The sequence below is a fragment of the Ambystoma mexicanum genome, chromosome 5q (genome assembly GCF_040938575.1).
Source record: "Ambystoma mexicanum isolate Mex_15411 chromosome 5q, UKY_AmexF1_1, whole genome shotgun sequence".
Lineage (NCBI taxonomy): Eukaryota > Metazoa > Chordata > Amphibia > Caudata > Ambystomatidae > Ambystoma > Ambystoma mexicanum.
This window is the reverse complement of record NC_090933.1, coordinates 78,517,218-78,539,223: the sequence shown is the minus strand read 5'-3', so window position 1 is coordinate 78,539,223 and position 22,006 is coordinate 78,517,218.

The following is a 22,006-nucleotide window of genomic DNA, read 5'->3' as shown; positions in this document are numbered from 1 at the left end:
AAGTGCTGCCCCCTGCCATTCTGAATTGGCAGTCATGTCTTGCTCCCACTGAGTATACCTCGGTGGCGCGCGGCCACCGCGTTGCTGTGCTTGACACCTGCGGGACCCAAGGACCGGCTGTCCTCGTTGGGTTGGCACCGCCCGCGACCGCACGACTACATGCCCCTGTCTACGTGATGCCCCAGGCACATCAGCGACTGGTGTGGAGGGTGACCTTGCGTCCCGATCCACCACAGGCGGAGGTCCCACCACTGTCTGGCCCTTCAGTGCAGGTGTCGCGGACAGAGGAGTGTCCACATCAGAATCACTCACCCCTGACGTATGGACCTGATGCACATCCAACTCGACATGGCCGTCAGAGTGGTCATCTGGGCTGGACTCATTGCCAGCCAAAGACAGGATGGTCTGTAGCACATGTGGGTTCTCGTGGTCTACCACCCCACGACCCCCATTTGTGCCGGGTTGTGGTTATGATAACAACCCTGTGCCTGGCATGACAACACCATCCTCTGGCTCCATTGCGTCATCATCTGAAAAGTGGAGAGAGAAAAACATTAGTACACATGTTAGAAGCACATAACACACACACACATAGACATCACGCAGACAGCCAACACATGAAGCAGACATGTCACACACAAAAGAGAACCTGCAATGCATGCCTGGTCAATTTGACATTGCATCAGTGAGTAGGCATGTGGAACGGTGTTATACAGCTCAGAAGTGGGTTGATGCAGTGCAGAACATGTGTACATTACTCACTATCTACATGAACAAGTAATTTATGATGTGTATCAAAAAATGTGAAGGCAGTGCAAGGGCAAGTTCAGGCATCACATGCAATGTGCATGCAATGGGTTGCATGGCTACAAGCAACCCCCCCCTCCGAGTGAAAATGCAGGGATGCCTTGCATGGTAGCAAAAGGGTGACCAGAGACCTGTGTATTGGCAGACAGTGTTGACTAGCATCAATGGCATCATCTGAGTCAACTGACAACATAGCAGATGATGATGGGACACTAAGCAGGACACATGACGAACCCTCAGTAGTACACCCATGTGTGCAGAAGCCACTACACCAGTTGACTGTGCCCCACACAGACTGTGACACTCTAAACATGTGTGTGATGCAGGACTGGGCCAGAGTGGGCATGGTATGGCTGAAGAAATGCCATGAAATGTTGATCATCCTGGACACGTACTACAATGATCATCCAGTCAAGGACACATAGGGGCATGCATGGAATGCACATGGAGCATGAATGGGCCCTCATGTCCCTGCGGAGCATCTGCCATCTGCACAGTCCAAGTGAGACACCCTGCATGAAAGGCAGAGGATGTACCCCACTGCATGTGTCTGGCAGGTTGGCTGGTGTAAATTAGCATGTACACAGGAGGCTTGAACAGGCCATTGCAGTACGCCAAAATGGTGCACATCAGTGCAATTGTATAATTGAGGTGCAGGGGGGGTGGAGGGGCAAGGGGGCATGCCTACGTGGAGTACCCGCATGCAGGCAGAGGACACATGCACTTCAGTCATGCAATTACATAGTCCCAGTGCTGAGAGGAAAGACACCCCTGGCTACATGCAGAAGGGCCAGTGAGCTGGAACATGGACCGGAGGGGCATCTGGGTGACTAGCATGTGAGTAGGGTGCAAGTGTGGTGATGATGACAGTCCCCGTCTGCTCTACATGTCCACCATCCTGCACAGCAAGCACGCATCAGTGAAGCATTGCATGACTAGCACATGAGAACCATGTATACATAGCATGTAGTGGCAGTTAAGCACAACACATCACACAGGCAAACCACACATGGGCTGGACATACACGCAACAACACTTACTGAACAGGGCATCAAAGTCCTGCATCTCTCCCACTCCTTCGACCGATTCTGCTGGTATGAACTTCACAACGAGTGACTTGTACGGAGTGAGGTCATCCTCCTCAGGTGGTGGCCCACCGCCAGTCACCAGTCATGCTGTAATTAGAGGCACGCTTGGCCTTAGCGCTGCATTTGAGGTCATCCTAACGCTTCTTGCACTCCGCACCTGTGCGCACCTCATGGCCGAATGCACTCACATTATCCGCGACATGCTTCCAGTGGGTATTCCGATGGGCAGCCGTAGTTTGACAATTCGGCCCCACTAGCATGTCACACCTCTGGGCCCGCACATAGTCCACAAGGGAGTCCAGTTCCTGCGCACAGAAAGGCTTCTTCCTTGATGTGCAGGAGGCCGTGGCTGTGTCTGGGGTCACAGGCTGTGCTGCAGATGCAACCTTCCTCCTCTTGGATAGTGGCGCAGACGCTGGCTGGTGAATGCCACCCTGATCAGTATGGCCAGTGGCACCAGTGGATTGAACCAAGAGAGTGGCAGGTGGAATGACGACTGAAGGCCTGACTTGCGTCAGTGGCTGCTGGGTGCCCTGGAGTGGACCCTGCGCAGCAACATCCGCTGTGCCAGGGTCATTGACCGTGACTGTCCTGGTTGATAGACTCACAACCAGGGTATTGTTGGCTGCATCTGCCTCTGCACTTGCCAACACCTGGTTAGTCCAGGCAGCAGATGACATTACTTTCCCAGGGACACGTGTCTCCGTCAGGACAGCCCTGCGTGCACCTACAGTGTTCCTCCTGACCTGCTGGAAATCTTCCATGGACTCTTCAAGTGCCAACACAGCCTGCGCTGGCAGACCCTGAGCCTGGGTGGTAGTTTCCACAGCTGCACCTACAGCTACCACTACCCTTGGGCACGTGGCAGTCGATGAAATGGACTGCTGGGTCACACGGGCGCCAGTGCCAGATGCAAGAACTGCATCTCCCGGAGCCGCAGGGGTGGTGGCATGACTGCACCAACATGTGGCACAACATCGTCCCGAGCTGGCGCACACCTACCTCTTCCCCCTCTGCAGCCACCCTGGACACCCTGGAGTCCCCCTACTCCCTGGTCACCCCAGCCACATCCCTGACCACGCCCGCCACGAGGAGTACACCCAGCTGAGGCGCCCCTCACCTTTGGTGGCCTCCCAACCATGGCAGAGATGGAGTAGTGCCGGCACAGATGGAGAAGTGCCAATGGGAGGAGTTCACGACAATTGTCCTGGGCAATTGGGGTGAAGGGGGTGGGATACAAGATGTTATAAGATCCCCTGCACCTTCAAGGCTGTATGTGACCCCGGTGATGAAGTGACGGGTCACGCAACGCTCAGGCACCTCAAAACTGCAGTAAAACTGTGCACGCACCCCAGTAGCCCACGTGTGTGGAATTAACCTCCCGCAGTACGCGGTGGCACCCAGGGAAACGAAAAACACGTATGCGTGGGTCACGCAAGCTACTATGACCTCGAAAACGGGTACGCGATACACAGGGGCACCTGCAGTGGGAAATATAGCGTGCGCAACTCATCGTCAGACTAGCGTGATAATGAAAAACACGCATAGCCAATACCCCCGCCAAAAGAAGAGATACGTCCTTGATCCGCTGTGAAGTAGTGATGGTGCGCAAAACAACACGAAGTAGCAACAACACGTCGGTCTTCACGAAAGGCACGTACACCGAACTGCTGGACCCGCTCACCTTTAACCCGTGCTGAGGGAAATGCCTGTGTGCGTCACATCACTTACGCGCTTACGCCCTTTCCCCGGATTACACGCATTAACACGCGGACGTGCTGTTTTTTCACGTGCTGAATCACTATGCACCCATCAGGAGGGAAACATCCGCACACGTAACGTCACAGATGCGCTTACGCGCTAAGGGCCTTTCCTCGAATTACACGCTGACGTGCACTTTTTTCACATGCCAAATCACTCCGTATCAAGCTGGCCACGCGACAACACACGGAAGACCACCCTCCTGCCCAAAAGGCCATTTTCCTGCCCCCAAGAGCCCAATGCACACTCCCACATGCCATCTGCTGCTGCTTGCCTGCTGTCTACGTGCCCTGCTATTTGTTGCCTGCGCGTCAGCCATCTGCAGGGGTCCAGTTGCTGTGTCCACCCCTGCTGGAACAGAAGACACCCGACAGGGATACCATCGCTCCACAGCCCAGCCCCAGGACCCAGTTGCCCACCCACACCTGCCTAGGGGGTCGCCATGTCAGGGCAAACACCATCCAAGACCACTGGTGACCCCCAGTCAGAGAGGCAGAGGGCTACTAGCTTCAGCAATAAGGAAGTTGGTATCCTGGTGGAGCAAGTTCTGGGGCATTATGATGCCCTCTTCACACCATCGCGCGCCGACAAGGAAGGACAGAGGAGGATCTGGACGGACATAGTGGGTGCCATCAACGTGGAGCGGGTGGCACCCCGAGACCTGAGACATGTCAAGAAGCGCTGGGAGGACTACAAGTCCATTACCCTCAAGAAGGCCCGGCGCCTCTTAGAGGCAGAGGATGCAGTGGGGCGCCGGGGCCAGCTTACGAACCAGCAGATGAGGGTCCTGGAGCGCATTCGCCCAGTGCTTCGCCACCAGATCACCAGGATGCAGGCACGTCTGGAGTCGAGCGGTATCTGGGTCTGCATTACTGTGTGAAACAGGGCATGTTGCAGCGTGCTGGTAGTTAGCTACTTGACTGTATGTGTGACATAGGCCATGTATGGATGTATGTTTGCAGGGACATCATGGTAATTCATGTGAGACCAGTCATGTGTGAACCACATGGATGGTGCATGTGTTCCAATGCAAAATGGGGAGCAGCATGTGGAATGCACACATGAATGCATGCCTGTCTCTGTTCTTGGACATGGATGGGGTGTGAGAGATGGGTGCTGCTCTCATGTACATGTATGGTGTACATGTGTGTGTGTCTGAGAAGCGTGTGTGTGACTTTGAAACGCCATGGATGCATGACACATGTCCGTGACGATGTGTTGATTCACTTATGCAGTCTAGTCATCCTTGTATCCACTGTGTCCGTGGTGTACGAGCCCTGATGCATGACCCTCCGGTGATGTGTGTGCATAGGATCAGTATGAGCCATGATGCATGTGAGTTTGAAGCCAACATTTATGTCAATAGAGGCCCTTATGCATGGATGCTGATGTTGATTGGATGCACCATGCCTGTTTCTGCATGTGTATTGCCTGCATGGACCCATGTGTTGTGGAGGGACAGGATGGAAGTGACGTTTGACAGTGCCACTCATGTGTTATTGCTTCCTGTCTAGGGGACTATTGTACAGTACCCTGATGCTTGTGTTCTATGCAGCGTCGAGTGAAGAAGAGGGCGGAGACGGTGCTGTGGAGCAAAGCGGCGGGGGTGCCTCCACCGGGCGGCGACACAAGGCCCAGCCACCCACCCAGGAATTGCCATCATCTGGGAGCGAGGGGACTGGTGACGCGTCTGCCACTACGGCTGTAGCGGAAGGGCTGGGTAAGCCCCCACAGGGGCTTGCATTGGCGGAAGACGGTGCAGAGACGTCCAGGTTGGTGGTCTCCACAGAGGAGGAGGCCTCTACTGAGCCACACTTGGGGCCTGGTGGGGGTAGTACCACGGGTGCAAGTGGAGCAGTCCAGGGCCAGGAGGCAGCACAGGTCACCGCTGAGGGGTCTGTGCATGTCACTGTCCCTGTGACTGCACCACCATGCACCAGCTGGGATGCCCCGTCCCAGTCCCGTCCGCAGGTCAGGGGGAGGCCCATGTCATCTGGCACTCCACTACCTGCGGACGGGGAGTCCCATGACCGTATGGGGTCCGTCCTGATTGGTGTCGTGTTGCGCACGTGTGTCACTCATGATGACGTGCATGCTTCCTGGGGGGACCACGCACACGCCATCACGAAGAGCTGTGTGGCAACGTGGCACAGTTGGGAGGGGCCATGGTCGGAGGGTTCCTACATGTGTCGACCACTCTGGCGGCCCTCTCCTACTCTGTGGAGACTATGCGCCAGTCGTTCTCCCTGCCGTCTTCTGGCCCACATTCCACCAGGGCCCCCTGTGGACCTGGCCCGACCAACAAAGCCAGCTTGGTGGAGATCCCATCCCTGCAACAGTCAGGAGTCGGAGGTCCAGCAGGGGTGGACACCCCACCAACTGGAGACCAGCAGATGGAGGATGTGCCGGCATCATCGGGCAGGGCACATGGACAGCAGCAGCAGGCTCAAGGTGGGAGCGATGATGGCTCAGGGACATCAACATCAGAGGGGCAGGCATCGACCAGAGGGCGGGAGGACCCTGGAATGGGAATGTCTTCCGTGTGGCAGTGGTTGGGCCAGCAGACAGATGCGGAGTGGTGGCGGGCGTAAGAAGCACGGCTCACCATGGTCAGGGCTGATTGGTGTCGTGTTGCGCACGTGTGTCACTCATGATGACGTGCATGCTTCCTGGGGGGACCACGCACACGCCACCACGAAGAGCTGTGTGGCAACGTGGCACAGTTGGGAGGGGCCATGGTCGGAGGGTTCCTACATGTGTCGACCACTCTGGCGGCCCTCTCCTACTCTGTGGAGACTATGCGCCAGTCGTTCTCCCTGCCGTCTTCTGGCCCACATTCCACCAGGGCCCCCTGTGGACCTGGCCCGACCAACAAAGCCAGCTTGGTGGAGATCCCATCCCTGCAACAGTCAGGAGTCGGAGGTCCAGCAGGGGTGGACACCCCACCAACTGGAGACGAGCAGATTGAGGATGTGCCGGCATCATCGGGCAGGGCACATGGACAGCAGCAGCAGGCTCAAGGTGGGAGCGATGATGGCTCAGGGACATCAACATCAGAGGGGCAGGCATCGGCCAGAGGGCGGGAGGACCCTGGAATGGGAATGTCTTCCGTGTGGCAGTGGTTGGGCCAGCAGACAGATGCGGAGTGGTGGCGGGCGTAAGAAGCACGGCTCACCAAGGTCAGGGCGGAGTTCTCCATGCGCAGGGTGTTGAGGCGGGCTGAGTGCCTCGAGGCAACTCAAAGGGAGTTGGAACAGGCCATGACTGCATACTTGCGAGACCTCGGGGCCAGGGCAGAGGCCCGCCTCCACGACATCACAGAGTGGGCCGTAGGACTTGCCAGCCGCCATTGTATATAGTTAGTTAGTGTTAGGTTTCTTTTCTGTTTTTATTTCTGTTGGGGCGCTTGGACAATGCCCCACCTTTTTGTATATAGTTCTTCATTAGGTAGGGTTTTTTATAGGTTTCATTTCAATGGTTGGGCTCATGGTCCCTGGATTTGTACTTTGTAAATAGTTCTTCACTGGATTTCACTTTGGATTTGTTTTGCCGGACTGACACTTTGGACACATGCTTTTGGATTGATTTGGATTCTGCATTCCTCCATTTTTATTTTATATTTTGGACATGCAGCTTTTTTTTATCATTATTTGCATTCTTGTGTGTTTCATTTCATTCCCTTGCTTTTGTGTTTAATACATTTGTATTTCCTACTTCAATGTGTGGTATTCCCTCTTTGGTTTTATGCATGTCACAATGTGTGTTTTATCAATCACATGCACCCATTGTGTGGGTGTGACGGAAATATGTTGATGTGCATACTTGCCATTTGGGATGTATCATGTGCTGGGGATTTCAGTGTGGGGTGGATGTAATACCTGGTTGTGTGTTTGGACTGGGGTGGCGTGGGGTGTGATTTGGGTGGCCATAAGGCCCATGATTGTGGATCGTCATGAGGTGTTGGGGGGGTCATGCGTCGGGGCCTGCTGTCAGGTGCCTGTCACTGCTGGGTGGGTGGGGGTGCAGGGAAATGAGTCAGGGCCTGCTGGCAGGTGCCTGTCACTGCTGGCTGGGTGAGTGGGGGTGCAGGGACATGAGTCGGGGCCTGCTGACAGGTGCCTGTCACTGCTGGGTGGGTGAGTGGGGGTGCAGGCCCATGAGTCGGGGCCTGCTGGCAGGTGCCTGTCACTGCTGGGTGGGTGAGTGGGTGGGGGGACATGAGTCGGGGCCTGCTGGCAGGTGCCTGTCACTGCTGGGTGGGTGGGGGTGCAGGGGGAAATGTGTCGGTTCTCACTTGTGCATGGTGACATGTGGGCTGGCTGGGGGGGCATGGCCAGGGTGGATGGGCTGGCTGCAGGGCATGGCCAGGGGTGCAGGGTAGTCCCCTGTTTTGTGGGCTGCCTGCAGGGTCTGGGGAGGGGGACGAGGGCACACCTGGGAGGACATACACTGCCAATTCGTGTTGGGGCACCCCATGAATACATTTTCCCCTCCCGCGGCAGTGAAAATGCATGTGAAACTCCCCGCGCACCCCAGTAATACACGTACCCCGCTCGCACAAGGCCTATCGCATGTGAAGCTCCCCACGCACCCCAGTAATACACGTACCCCGCTCGCACAAGGCCTATTGCATGTGAAACTCCCCGTGCATCCCAGTAATACACGTACCCCGCTCAGCCAAGTAAACACTATCCATAAGATTTTAGTCCATTCATCGAGATTTGCCTTTATTATCACGTTAGATAACCCGTCAGGCCCTGGACGTCTCGACGTACTTAGTTTTTTAATGAGTAACTTTATATCCAAGTAATCAGATTGTAAGAATGACATAGGGCCTCATTAGGACCCAGGCAGTAAGGGGTTTACGGCGGCGTAAACAGCGCCGACCCTTACCGCCTGATTCCGAGGTCCCTTAGCGCCATGGAGGATTTAACACCTGTTTTTAGCAGGTGTTAAAATCCATGGCGCTAAGGGACCTTGTTGTTAATTACGCCACCGTAATTTACGGTGGCGTAATTAATGCCTTCCCCACTCCCATTATACCCTATGGGGCAAAAATGGGAATGGGGAAGGGTAAATGGGGATTGGGGACTTACCGCCCCGCCAACCTCGGAATGGGGCGGTAAGTCCACCAACCACCATGGCGTAAACATAGTTTACGCCATGGTGGTAAAGGTACGACCCAGGCGGTAACTTACCGCCTGGGTCGTAATGAGGCCCATAGACTTAGGGATATGGTCAAGATCAGCATATATTTCCGTGTAATTTGATACCCAAGCCTCTTCAGATATCAAATTTAACATTAGGGTCCTTTTGTTCTTATTAGGTTCATCATTTAATAATTTCCAAATTATCTTACTGGATTTTGTTGCCAGCACTTTCACCATGCGTTCATTATCAGCCTGCATCTTCTGGGCCTTGTGCTGGGCAACAAAATATCGATATTTTGTGCGTATATTATTTGCTATGTTCTTAAAGTCTTTATTCGATTTTATTTTCAGTTGTCTCATGCCTTTGTTTAACTTCGTTTTTAGCCTTACACATAGTTTGATCAAACATGCGTTTATGTCTATAATAAGGGCTAATGCCTTTTTTTCAGTAGCTATAAATAGGCTAAGTGCATGGGTATAATCAGAAACATTCCCATTTTGACAACAATTTTCCTGCATATTTAGCTTTTCTTTCAGATAATCAAGCATTGGGGGTGTCCAATTATTCCTGTTTTGACCTTGAGAGATAGAAAGCTGATGGCTGTAATAATGACATGTTACTGCTGATGCTTTCTCTAAGACATTTTAAAGTATATTATGATCGCTTAGGCGAGAGCATATAACCTTAAAGTTTCGAACCTGGGGCAAAGCCTGCTCAGAAATAAATACATAATCTAATATGGCTGAGGAAACATCTCTGTGGGATGTTGGTTTAGGAGGGAGATTGTCTTTGAAACTGTCATTCAGCATTGTTAAATTTCGTATTTTCATAAAATTTAGCCATATTTTTGTTTTTGAGATAGCCTTATCTCTCTTTTGATCAAAGAACGTTATATTTAGATCACCGGCAATCAAAATTGTTTGTTTCTCATGCTCACATGCAATCAAATCAAGTAAAGATGTTACATACTGGAAAAATTCATTATCATTTAACACTGCAGGATTCCAATAGATATTTAGTATAGTTATTCAAGAGATCGTCTTGTTGCATGTATCACTTAGGATAAGTTTAACAAGCTGCAGGCATGGGTGGGGTGAGGCCCACGGGATAAACTTTCCTTTTAGCTCTTTTTTCACAGCAATGAGTAGTCCCACCATCAGACGTCCCCTCGTCTGTTTAATAGCAGGTACCGGATCAATGTCATAATTTGGCCAAACCTGGTATACAGTGATCCAGGTTTCCTGCAGGATTATTATATCGTATTTTGATAGATGGTGTGATTCATTGATGTCTAAAAGGTGAGCATGCCCTCAAGTGTTCCACACTGTGATCATATGGGAGGGACTGCAATTTACCTGGCTCTAATGTTGGGGAGCAATTTTATTTTCTTAATGGTATTTCTGAGCCATGCCCACGATACTTGGTGGTTTACTTTATCAACCCTATTTTCTGTGCTAGGAGATCGAGGGGCGACATTTTACATAATCAGTCTCCCTTTTATTAGTGGATGATTGATGAAAGCTATCATCCATAAAGCTCACAGTTCTATATGTGACTTTTTCCTCAGGATAACTGACATTTGCCTTATTCATAGGGTTCGTAGTCTGAATTGTTTTAGCAGCAGTCAATATTACACCTTTATTTTCCAGCTCGCTTCTTTCATTTCAGATGCATTCTCTCACTATTAAGGATGGTATTTTCATAAACACAGAATCCAATTTTCAAGATCTAGGGTATTGAATTGATTCAACATCATTAGATTCCACTTTATCGAACCTCTTTATTTGTTTGAATACTGTAAGGATTGTTTTCCTATTTGGAAATGGATCTCTTCCATTTCTATCCTTCATCTGAAAAGTGAAATATTCTTGTTCTGAAATTAAATTAATTTCATCTGAGACTGATGAAGATGTACCTTTGCTATTAGATGATTTACTCTTGTGTGCATCCATGTATGTCCTGGAAGGGATTTCTGCATTTTTCTTAGTATCATCCAAATGTGCATTTGGTGGTATAGATATCACTTCACGCAATTCTTTGCCAATATCAGGTTAAATTATAAAGGGCACGACAGATCCCCATTTGCCGCTATTAAGGGATGCCATTCTTTTTTGATCCATAGTCAGGAACCTGCCTTTATTTTGAGTTTCTCAGCTCATTGTTTCTTTACTAAAGGTGTCAGCACTACACGCCTCACCATAGGGCAGATCCCCACCACAGTCAGGCAGAGCGGAGATGAAATATGCTGAACAATCCAGACAATCTATTTGGTCAATAGGTTCAATAGTTTGATCTGTCAATGGATTTTGATATACTACCTGATCCAATTCGCTCATATCTTTTTCAGATGTTTTTTGCTTTTATTTTTATGTACATTTGGATTTTTTTAAGTGGCGTAGTTAATGCGTTAATAACTGTTTTAGTATGAGTTTTAGATATTTTTCTAGTCATTTCTTGACTTTTAGATTTTTTCTTTTGCTTATGTGTTTTTTATGTTTTGGTCGAACTGATTTGCAGTGCTTTACACTTTCTTTTCGTGCGAGCTGTTTGAAATACTTCAAAGACACAGTCTTGGTAAGAGGCATCATTATACATGTTTCCACCAAGAGTGGGTCCAAGCTATTGCACTCAATAACAGAGTTATTACTGGTACAAACAATTCCAGTCACAATATCTGAGGAACCCACTTCAATATCATCCCTGTTGGGTCATGAAGGGATTGTCAGGCTCTGTTACTATGACACATGAGTTTGGTATAGGGAGGCAATTGTTGGGATCTTTAATGGATGCTATTAACACGCCGACTTTCTCATCTGTATGCAGGGATTTTGAGATGCCAACTAGCAAATCCAAAAGTAGTTTTGTTGATTGTCAACTATTTTCAAAAGGGCCTCATATAGCATGATTAAAGTAGATACGCTATTATTCAGAGCCGTTAATATGGCCTCATGAGTAGTGGGTTGATGTTGTTTAAACCCGAAGGAGGGGGCGAGGAGTGAGCCTCGGACTTCTCGACGTCGGTCCGGCACAATAAAAATATGTTATTATTATTCTGTTTACAATTACTGTAATATTAAATTGTAACAGTATAATATGGGCAAAAATCTGCTACGTTGTGGGCAGGGTGTCCGTCTGGCAAATTAAAAATATCTTATTATTGTTCTGTTTACAATTATTGTAATATTAAATTGTAACAGTATCATATTAAATTGTAATTATAAATGATGACTCAACTGTCAGATGTGAAAAGAGAGTATTCATTTTTTTGGTTGTGATATCCGTATCTTGAGAACTACTGATGTTAGGAGCAAGAAGACATTTGGTACGCAAACTTACTTTATAATGAAGATTTAAAATGTCAATTTTTACTTTTATAACGTCTTTGGTTTTGTTGGATATGGGTATCCTTCAAAGGAAATTCACCTCCCTTAACTAGATTTTCGGGAAATGGTAAAACCCCCTTAGGGACAGAATTTCCAAAAATCCTTCCTTACTGGGTGCCTACATCATGAAAACAATGTACCTTCCAGATAACACATTCCTAGGTTAAATGGTTTGAGCTGGGCGTTGATGAGTCAGTCAGGACTTCTTCTTTTATATATATATATAGATGTCTAAACAGTACAGGATGGAAGGGGCACACACTGGTACCCTGAACAATTCACCTCTCAGCTAATGATGTTCTCCTCTGACCAGTTTCTATGCTTGTCACGTCATCGTCATGAGGGAGGCAGTCTCAACTTGCAGCAAAAAGCCAGTGCAGGTGCAGCCAATCAGTGTTGATTCTGCTAAAAGGACATCTGGTAGCTGTAGTCATCAGGTTTGCTGGAAACCCGCTCACATCCTCCGATTCACCAGGGGTGGGGGGCAAGCGCAAATTGTGGTACTCCAAAGCAGGACATGTCTCAGCCCTGTGCAGCACCCTGTAGGATCTTGGAACTTCCACCCTCCAGAGTTCATTAAATATTAACAGCACAGGATGGAAGAGGCGCGCTCGGGTTCCCTGCACAATTCACCTCCTCTCAGCTACTGATGTTCTCCTATGACCAGTTTCTGTTCTTGTTGCGTCATTAGGGAGGCAGACTCAACTTGCAACAAAACGCCAGTGCAGATGTAGTCAATCAGTGTTGATTCTGCTGCAAGGACTTCTGGTAGCTGTAGTCATCAGGTTTGCAGGGAACCCGCTCACACCCACAGATCCACAGTGGGCGGGGGAGGGTGGAGTGGGGAGTAGCCCCCGGTGTGGCACTCTAAAGCAGGGCATGTGTCACCCCAGTGTAGCACCCTCTAGGACCCGGTAGCTGGCACCCTCCAGAGTATCTTAAAAATTAACAGTGCATGATGGAAGTGGCCCACTCTGGTTCACTGCACAATTCACCTCTCAGCTACTGATGTTCTTCTCCGACCGATTTCTGTACTTGTCATGTCATCAGGGAGTTAGTCTTAACTTGCAGTGAAAATACAGTGCAGGTGTAGTCAATCAGTGTTGATTCTGCTGCAAGGACTTCTGATAGCTGTAGTCATCAGGTCTGCAGGGAACCCACTCAAACCCAACAAACCCATCAGCAATCAGGAACGAGTATGTGGCAGAGAAGGCGCCTAGTTACGCAAACACTTACATGCTTTATTTAGAAGCGGAACATGTCTTAAATTCAGTAAGATTGATGCAGCATCTTTCCATTTTGTTAGATTTATTAACGACGTCTGTGTAATCTGGACGGGACCAGAGGATGAACTTGCAGGTTCTTTGAAATGATGAACATGATGCTTCCCCGGATACAGTGCACAACCCAATCCAGTGACACCAGGATTCATTCCCTGCATGTCGAGATATACTATGAAGACAATGGCCTCAATACCAGGATTTTCATTAAGCCAAAGGACAGAAATAGCCTATTCCTAGAAACATGCTTTCATCCGAAGCGCACAATTGGCAGTGTGCCATTTATTCAATCTTTAAGGTACAGAGAAACGTATCAAACAGAAAATAGTACCAGAAACAGGCATCTAAGCTGCAGGCTAAATTCCTCGAGAGAAAATATGTCAAGGACCTGTTCAGGGGGATATCAGAGAAAGTGGAAAAAATACAGAGGGAGACATTGTTGACACCTAAACCTCCAAAGGCAAGTCACCACTGGTGTACGTTACGACACGCTCGAAATAGAGTGCCAATATCAAGAGAGTAATTAAACAGAACTGGACCATGATGCAAATAGACCCTACTCTACACCTGAGCCTCCCACATTCGCCTATAGAAACAGCCAAGCTCTCCGAAATACATTAGTGACAGCAGATATGACACAACCGAAAAGATCAAAGGAACCACAAAGAAGGAAACAACCCTGTTGTAACTGCCAACATTGTGGCACTATTATCAAGGATAATAGAATAACACATCCACACTCAGGTAGTGTATCCCTTGAGAAGCCGGTGTGGATACTATTACATTGGAATGACAATGCGTAAAGCCAAAGAAAGATAAACAGAAGTCTAATATTAAAACAAAATGTCTGAAATCACCAGTAGCTACACATTTATTGTCAGCAAGACACAATGTGGCACAACTTAAGTGTGTGATATTGGAACAGGTTTCACTAAGTGACGGGGGGGAGTGACCTCCATAAGCAATTGTTACAAAGAGAGATTACCTGGATAGAACTGTTGGACTCTCTCACCCCGAGGGGAATGAACTGTGAATGGGACCTGAGGCGCTTTGTATAGATTGTACGCGGGACCCACCTGAGAGGCCTGAACATGATTAGAAAAACGTTGTATATATACCAAGGCAGCCTGTGAGACATGAGCCAAGCTGTGTAATTCTTGGTATCCATATGGCAAGGGAGGTTAATTTCATCTGCTGCCTTTAGAATGTGAGCAGGCTTGATGCCTGAGAGGAGTGGTGGACGAGTGGCTGCAGAGAGAGGCAGGCATGGTCATAAAATGCCTTAGAACATGAACTGACATAAAAAATGAGTGGAAAATGACCGGAGAGCTATTCTAGTTAATATGATTTTTTTTTATTTGATCATTTTATACGTTCATTTTACAATGCTTTGAAGGTTACTTTTCATGATGTGATCTTAATGTGGACATTTTCGCCCGTTCACGGAATACTGCAGGGTATGAAAGACACATATTAGGTGTACAATCCCTGACCCGTAATGGGTATTCACTTGAACTGTATGATAGAGACAGCTGTAGCCCCGTTGTGGAACACAACGAATACAAATCTAGAATTCCCCTCTTGTCCATGTAAGGACATCCATAGCAAGATGGCCACTGTTCCAAAGCTGCACAGTGTGCGCATACGGGGCGTCGCTTTAAGTTACCACTACTATTTAAACGGAAGTGGGGCACCCGACCGATATCCAGGTCAGCTGCCTCCCGGTCCGTGTCAATGATTAACCAGTAAGTGGATCTTTTCGTGTCATAACTTTGATGCGCTACAGTGTTATGGCTTGTGAGCACTGTAATTGCTGCAGCCTCTGCTCGAACAGTGCTGGGAATTAAACCGTCCCTATGGTATGTTTTACTAAAATGTCCGTCTCTCTTGATATTTTATAGAGGAGTAGAAGTCGCTATCCCAAGAGGTGTGAGCACAAAGGATCACCAGACAGGTTCCTCGCTAATCGAGGCTAGGTGAGTGCCATACTCATGCATATTGCCCTAGCTGAGTTGGCCTAACATTATGTGGTCATTCAATCTTAGGTGAACACACAACTAACAGGACCTTAACATAATTTTATTCTGTAGGTTGAATTGAAATTGAGAGTACTCAGAACCATCTGAGGTCAGTCTTCATTATGCTTTTTATATAAAGGTGAAATTTGATGCCAAGAATAGTGAGGTCACATTATGATGTATTGCCGATTGTGGGTTAACAGATGAACATGTATGTGAATATTACTAGGATGAAAGACGACTCAAAGCCCTGAGGATGGATATTATGTATCCGAAACGCGTCACCTATTGTAATCATTGAGTTTGTGTTGACTGTTAATAAGGAATTATTGTATTATGTGAAGGAGAAGTGATGTGACACTTTCCTTTGAATTTGTAAAGGTTTCTCATGATGTCTATGATGTAACATTAGTTTAACCCCCAGAAATTGGCTGTGATGGTACTAATGAAAGAAAAGTAATATTGGCTTCTTAGCAGTCCTTTTTTAAAGACTATTTTAAGTTTTTTGATGGATTTATGTGTCCTGTAAAATCGATATTTATGTTTAAACAAAAGTGTAGCAAAACTATAAAGGGACTGTGAGTCCACATGGGTTACACAAAGAGTACACATGGGTTACCTGTTGGTGACAACAGGCTGTTTTGTATTGAACCAGCTCATACCCATGGACCACAGTTGTGGGGTAGGGAAGTAGCCCACAGTGTGGCACTCCAAAGCAGGGCATGTCTCACCCCGGTGCAGCACCCAGCAGGACCTAGAGCTTCCAACCTCCGGAGCTCCTTAAATATTAACAGTACAGGATGGAATGGGCGCACTCTGGTTCCCTGCTCAATTCAACTCTGAGCTACTGATGTTCTCCTCCGACTGGTTTCTTTGCTTGTCACATCATCAGGGAGGCAGTCTCAACTTGCAGCAAAAATCCTGTGCAGGTGTAGTCAATCAGTGTTGATGCTGCTGCAAGGACTTCTGCTAGCTGTACTCATCAGGTTCGCCTGGAACCTGCTCACACCCACAGACCCACAGTGGGGGTAGAGGGCGGTAGTCCCTAGTTTGGCACTACAAGGTAGGGCAGGTGTCACCCCGGTGAAGCTTCCCAACCTCCAGAGTTCCCTAAAAAGTAACAGTACGGCACACTCTGGTTCCCGGCACAATTTACCTCTCATCTACTGATGTTCTCGTCCGACCAGTTTCTGTGCTTGTCACATCATCAGGGAGTCAGTCTCAACTTGCAGCAAAAATCCTGTGCAGGTGTAGTCAATCAGTGTTGATGCTGCTGCAAGGACTTCTGGTAGCTGTACTCATCAGGTTCGCCTGGAACCTGCTCACACCCACAGACCCACAGTGGGGGTAGAGGGCGGTAGTCCCTAGTTTGGCACTACAATGTAGGGCAGGTGTCACCCCGGTGAAGCTTCCCAACCTCCAGAGTTCCCTAAAAAGTAACAGTACGGCACACTCTGGTTCCCGGCACAATTTACCTCTCATCTACTGATGTTCTCCTCCGACCAGTTTCTGTGCTTGTCACATCATCAGGGAGTCAGTCTCAACTTGCAGCAAAATGCCAGTGCAGGTGTAATCAATCAATGGTGATGCTGATGCAAGGAATTCTGGTAGCTGCAGTCATCATGTTTGCAGGAAACACGCTCACAAAAGGTTGATGATCTATTTAGAGGTGAATCTTTCTGCCTGGTTCTATTTTGCTCTTCCGATGAGAGCCTAAAGGCCATAACTGTATCTACCTTACGCCTTCCAGGACCTTCTAAGGAATCCGTACTCTGATGACATCCCAGAGCATATGAAATGTTGTCCAAGATGAGGCCTTCTCTCTCTCTTTTTCTCTTTTTCTATCTCTCTCTCTCTCTTCCTCTCTCTCTGTATTTCTCTTTCTCTCTCTCTGTCTCACTTGTCACTCTCTCTCACCTCTGTGATCTTGCTCCTCCTTCTGTCTCCCTCGGGTTCTCCTTTTACTCTTTCTCTGTTCATCTAACTCTTGCTCTCTCTCCTCCCTCACCTGTTTTCCTGGGATCAACTCTCTCTTCTTGTTGCCCTCCTCCTCTCCCCACACATCTTCTATGTCTTCCCTCTGCTTCTCTCTCTCTCTTTCTCTCTCTCTCTCTCTCTCTCTCTCTCTCTCTCTCTCTCTCTCTCTCTTTCTCTCTTCCCTCTTTGTCTCTCATAATGCTCCCTCTTCTTCTCCAACACACCTATTTTCTTTCTCCTAGCTCTCTGTTCTCTTCTCCTCTCACATATCTTCTCTATCTTTCACTGCCCCTCTCTTTCTCTTTGTACCAATCTCACTTTCAAATATCTCTCTTCACCCTCTACTCTCATTCTCTCCAATTTCCTACATCCCTGTATTCTAACACCTACTCTAACATGCACACTCAGGGCAACCAATCCATTCTCTCAAGCTTGGTACCACTCTCTCTCACACTCAATGCCTGCAGTCTCATTCACCACTGCCAGCAACTCCTCAGCACTCCGCTCCAATTTTCCCTCTGTGCATGATCTCTTAGTCCACCAACTCTCCTCCTGACCTAACCTGAACATGTTTCTACCGCCATTGTGAGTGCAAGTCTTTTATACCCAGGTTTTCCTTGCTTTCTCCATCCCCCTTCACATTGGTCTTTAATGAACGCTAACCTCTCTGGCCAATCTACTCCTATTCTTTCCCAGGGGCTTGATTACAATGTCACACAGCTCAATATCCCCACTTGGCCTCACCCCTTTTTGCTTGCAGTCTTCTGCAGCCTGGTCTAGTTTGCATTCGCCATATGCGTCTCCTTATTTCAGCCCCGTGAAGTTGGTGTTCCTTGCAGGAGTCTAGATGCTGTTGGAGGAGCGTGACTTTTGCTCGGCATCTTGGCTTCTCTGTGCAGTGTGCTCCCATTCTAACATTTTGGATTCTGAGAATTGTGGTCCTGGAAGTAACAACAAAGAACTTTGGGCAGAGAAGAGGCTGCAAGGCCTTGTCTGAGAAATAGCGGAACCAACATAGAACCACACAATGCATGCTCAGAGGTTTAGATACTGGAACCTCCCAACTCCCTCAACCCACCTTTGGGGAAGGATCGGCTCTGGCATATGCTCTGATAAGCCGCCTACGCTGGTTGGGATGCGTCCCTGCCCCCCATAACAGGGTCAAGCCCCTGACCCTATCACAGTGGTTCATATGTTAAAATTAGGAGTATAGTTTTTAATGTGCAGCTAATTTGTGATACAGTGTTTACATATGAAGTGTATGAAAATGTCATAATGTGTGTGTGCATGTTGCCACTGCATGAATTACAACATACAAAGTATGAGTGCTTAGATATAATTGTGCATACATGTACAAACGTGCACTTCAGCATGCATGTAATGTCAAATTGTGCATTACATTCTAAATGCACATAATATATTAATGCATATGTCTGCACCTATTTGTGCATACAAGTGTTTTAGCATGCATTTGATGTTTTCAATTATTTCATTACAGCTGTGAGGTTGGCATCGCGGAAGGAGACACTGACTACAGATTCAAAGTTGAACAATCTTTTATTAAAGAAAATGTCAGGATGGATTATGGCTTAACTTCCCCTATTCTAAGGTAGGAGTTCCGTACCTAAAGAAATGACGGAAGGTCAATGTCAGTAAGTTCAACATAAATATCTGTCTGTGTCCAAATCCTATTCTTGCCCTCACAACTAACATCAAAGAATGTGTGGACACATCAACTATAACTCAAAATAGTGTTCCAAAAATAAAGTTCTGAGCTACTTCAAGCTCTGGCCTATTCATCAGCTATTTCTCCCAAATGTCAATAAGTTCATTATAAAGTTCGATTTCTCTTACTGTTAGCATCCGATGAAATACAGTTTATAGAGGTTAAGGTGCCCTTCCCCAAGTTTGTTTGTTTGTTTGTTTATTTATTTATTGTGCGCACCAGACCCTAGGGTAACAGGGCGCAAGAGAACAAGGAGGTTTACAGCTTAGTTAACGTTTACAGGTTACAGATTAGTTAACGTTACAGGTTACAGGCATAGTGGACATTTCGAGTCTGCAGGGTAGGGCAAGTGCAAGTGCAGATAAGGCGTAGCTAAACAGTCAAATCTATGGCGATCAAACAGTAAAAGCAGGTTAGTACAAACATAATAAGAAGACGTTACGTATAAAGTGACATACGCTATGTCGCATTCTCAATAAGCCATTTTATGGTGTTCTTTCTGAAGTTATTGAAGGTTTGGTCAGATCTGAGTGCAAGGGGTAGGGAGTTCCATAACTGTGCTGCCTTAACTGGGAAGCTGGAACCTCCAATGGTGGCTAGTTTGAATCTGGGCACTAGGAGGCAGTTGGGGCTGGCTGTCCTAGTGAGTCTCGTTGGATTTTTCCTGTTGAAGCGTTCTGAGAGGTATCGGGGAGCTTTGTTGTATAGGCATTTGTGGATAAGGGACGCAGATTTAAGGTTGATTTTTTCTTGGGTGGAAAGCCATTTGTGTCTTCGACTTATTTCTGAAATGTGTGCACTTCTGGGGATACTTAGGGCCGCTCTAAGTGCATTGTTTTGGAGTACTTGGATTCTGTGGATGATTTGTTTGGTAGTCCCTATGTAGAGGGCGTTACAATAATCTAATTTCGATAAGATGAGGGCTCTAGCTAGAATAAGACAACTGTCCTCTGAGAGGAATGGTTTCCCAGCTCGTATTAACTTGCATGTATAGGCAGTGGATGATGACAATGAGTTCACCTGTTTGGTGAAAGATAGTGTCGCATCAAGGTAAAAACCTAGGGTTTTTACTTCTCTGGCGACCTTGATAGTGTTGCCATCTATGATGAAGGCGGAGTAGTTTTGGTTAAGTTTGGAGATACGGGCTGCCGTGCCCAGGATGATGAGCTCTGTTTTGTCATCGTTCAAGCATAGGCCATGGTTGGCCATCCATGCCTGAACGATGCTGTAGACTCTATTCACCAGAGCCAGGTCTTCGACGTAATCCCCAGTAAGTGGTAAGAGAATCTGAGTATCATCCGCATAGTTAGTGTAGGTGATACCCAGATTATCAAGATCGTCAAAGAGTGGCTTGGTGAAGATGTTATAGAGTGTCGGCGAGACGCAGGATCCCTGGGGCACTCCGCAAGTGATTGGGATAGGGTCTGCTGCCGCTGCAGGGGAGAACACCCTCATAGTCCTGTCACTAAGAAATGATTGAATCCAGACTATAGCCTCCTCTGAGAAGTGGGCAGCCGAGTCCAAGTGATTACATAGGACTTTATGGTCCACAAGATCGAAGGCGGCTGAGAGGTCTAGAAGGAGGAGGAGAGCTAATTTTCCCTCGTCTCTGAGTGAATCTATTTGGGCTTTTAGGTCGATAAGGGCAGTCTCTGTGCCGTGTTGCGGACGGAAACCGGATTGGCGGGTGCCGAGGAGATGGTTCATCTCAAGGAAGTTCTGGATCTGGGTGTATGCTACCTTGTCTAATATTTTTAGTAGGAAGGGAACCGTGGTGATGGGCCTGTAGTTAGTAGGAATGTTGGGGTCCAATGTTTGCTTTTTTAGGAGGGGGAGTACCCAAGATTCCTTTAGGTTGCGGGGGATGGTGCCCGTAGTAAAGGAGGCATTGATAAGTTTTGTGATAAAGGGGGCTAAATCCCTAGCCGCATCCTTGATCAGTTGTGCGGGGCATTGGTCGCCTTTGCAATTAGAAGGTTTGAGAGTCAAAATGGTCTTCTCTACCTCAATTACTGAGACCTTGGAGAAGCGGAATTGAGTGGATTCTGGGTTGTTGGATGAGGGGGTTTTGACTATCAGAGGTAGAGTTGGCAGGGAGGCTTTCTTTAGGGCAATTTTTGTTTGGAGGTTAGATACTTTGTTGGTTAGTGCCAGTTGTATGTCTGTGCACCAAGTTTTGTCTTTGATGGAGTCATCCTGTACTGTGATAGGAGTTTCCAATTCCTTTAGGATGGAGAATAGCTCCTTCATGCTGGAGTTGGATTGGGAGATCCTATTATTATAGGTTTCTTGTTTGGCTAGGATGATGTCTCTTTTGTATTGCGAGGAGATGTTAATTAGGTTAGTTTTATTTTCAGCGGTCGGATGTCGGTTCCAAGCTGTTTCACATTTTCTCTTCTGTAGTCTTAAGTTTTTTAGGTGGGGTGTAAACCATGAGTTCAAGTGCTTTTTGGGTTTACTGATCCGAAGTTTGAAAGGAGCAATACTGTCAAGAGCAGAGCACATGGCTGCGTTGAATGCCTCCACTAGGATGCCTGGGTCAGAGTGGTCAGGTAGGGAATTTAGTTTGGGTAGGATATGGGGCAGAATATTGTCGGCTGTAATGTTTTTCTTGTTTCTCGTTAAGGTGGGTGTGGCTGGCGAGGGTGTTAAGACTATGGGTCTTTTGGTGTTAAGGGTGAAAGAGATAAGGTAATGGTCAGACCATATTTGGGGGGTGATGGCTGTTATAGAGGGGTGACAGTTGTGACTGGCAATCCAGTCTAGTGTTCTTCCCTTGATATGTGTGGGAGTATTCACGCACTGCGTGAAGCCT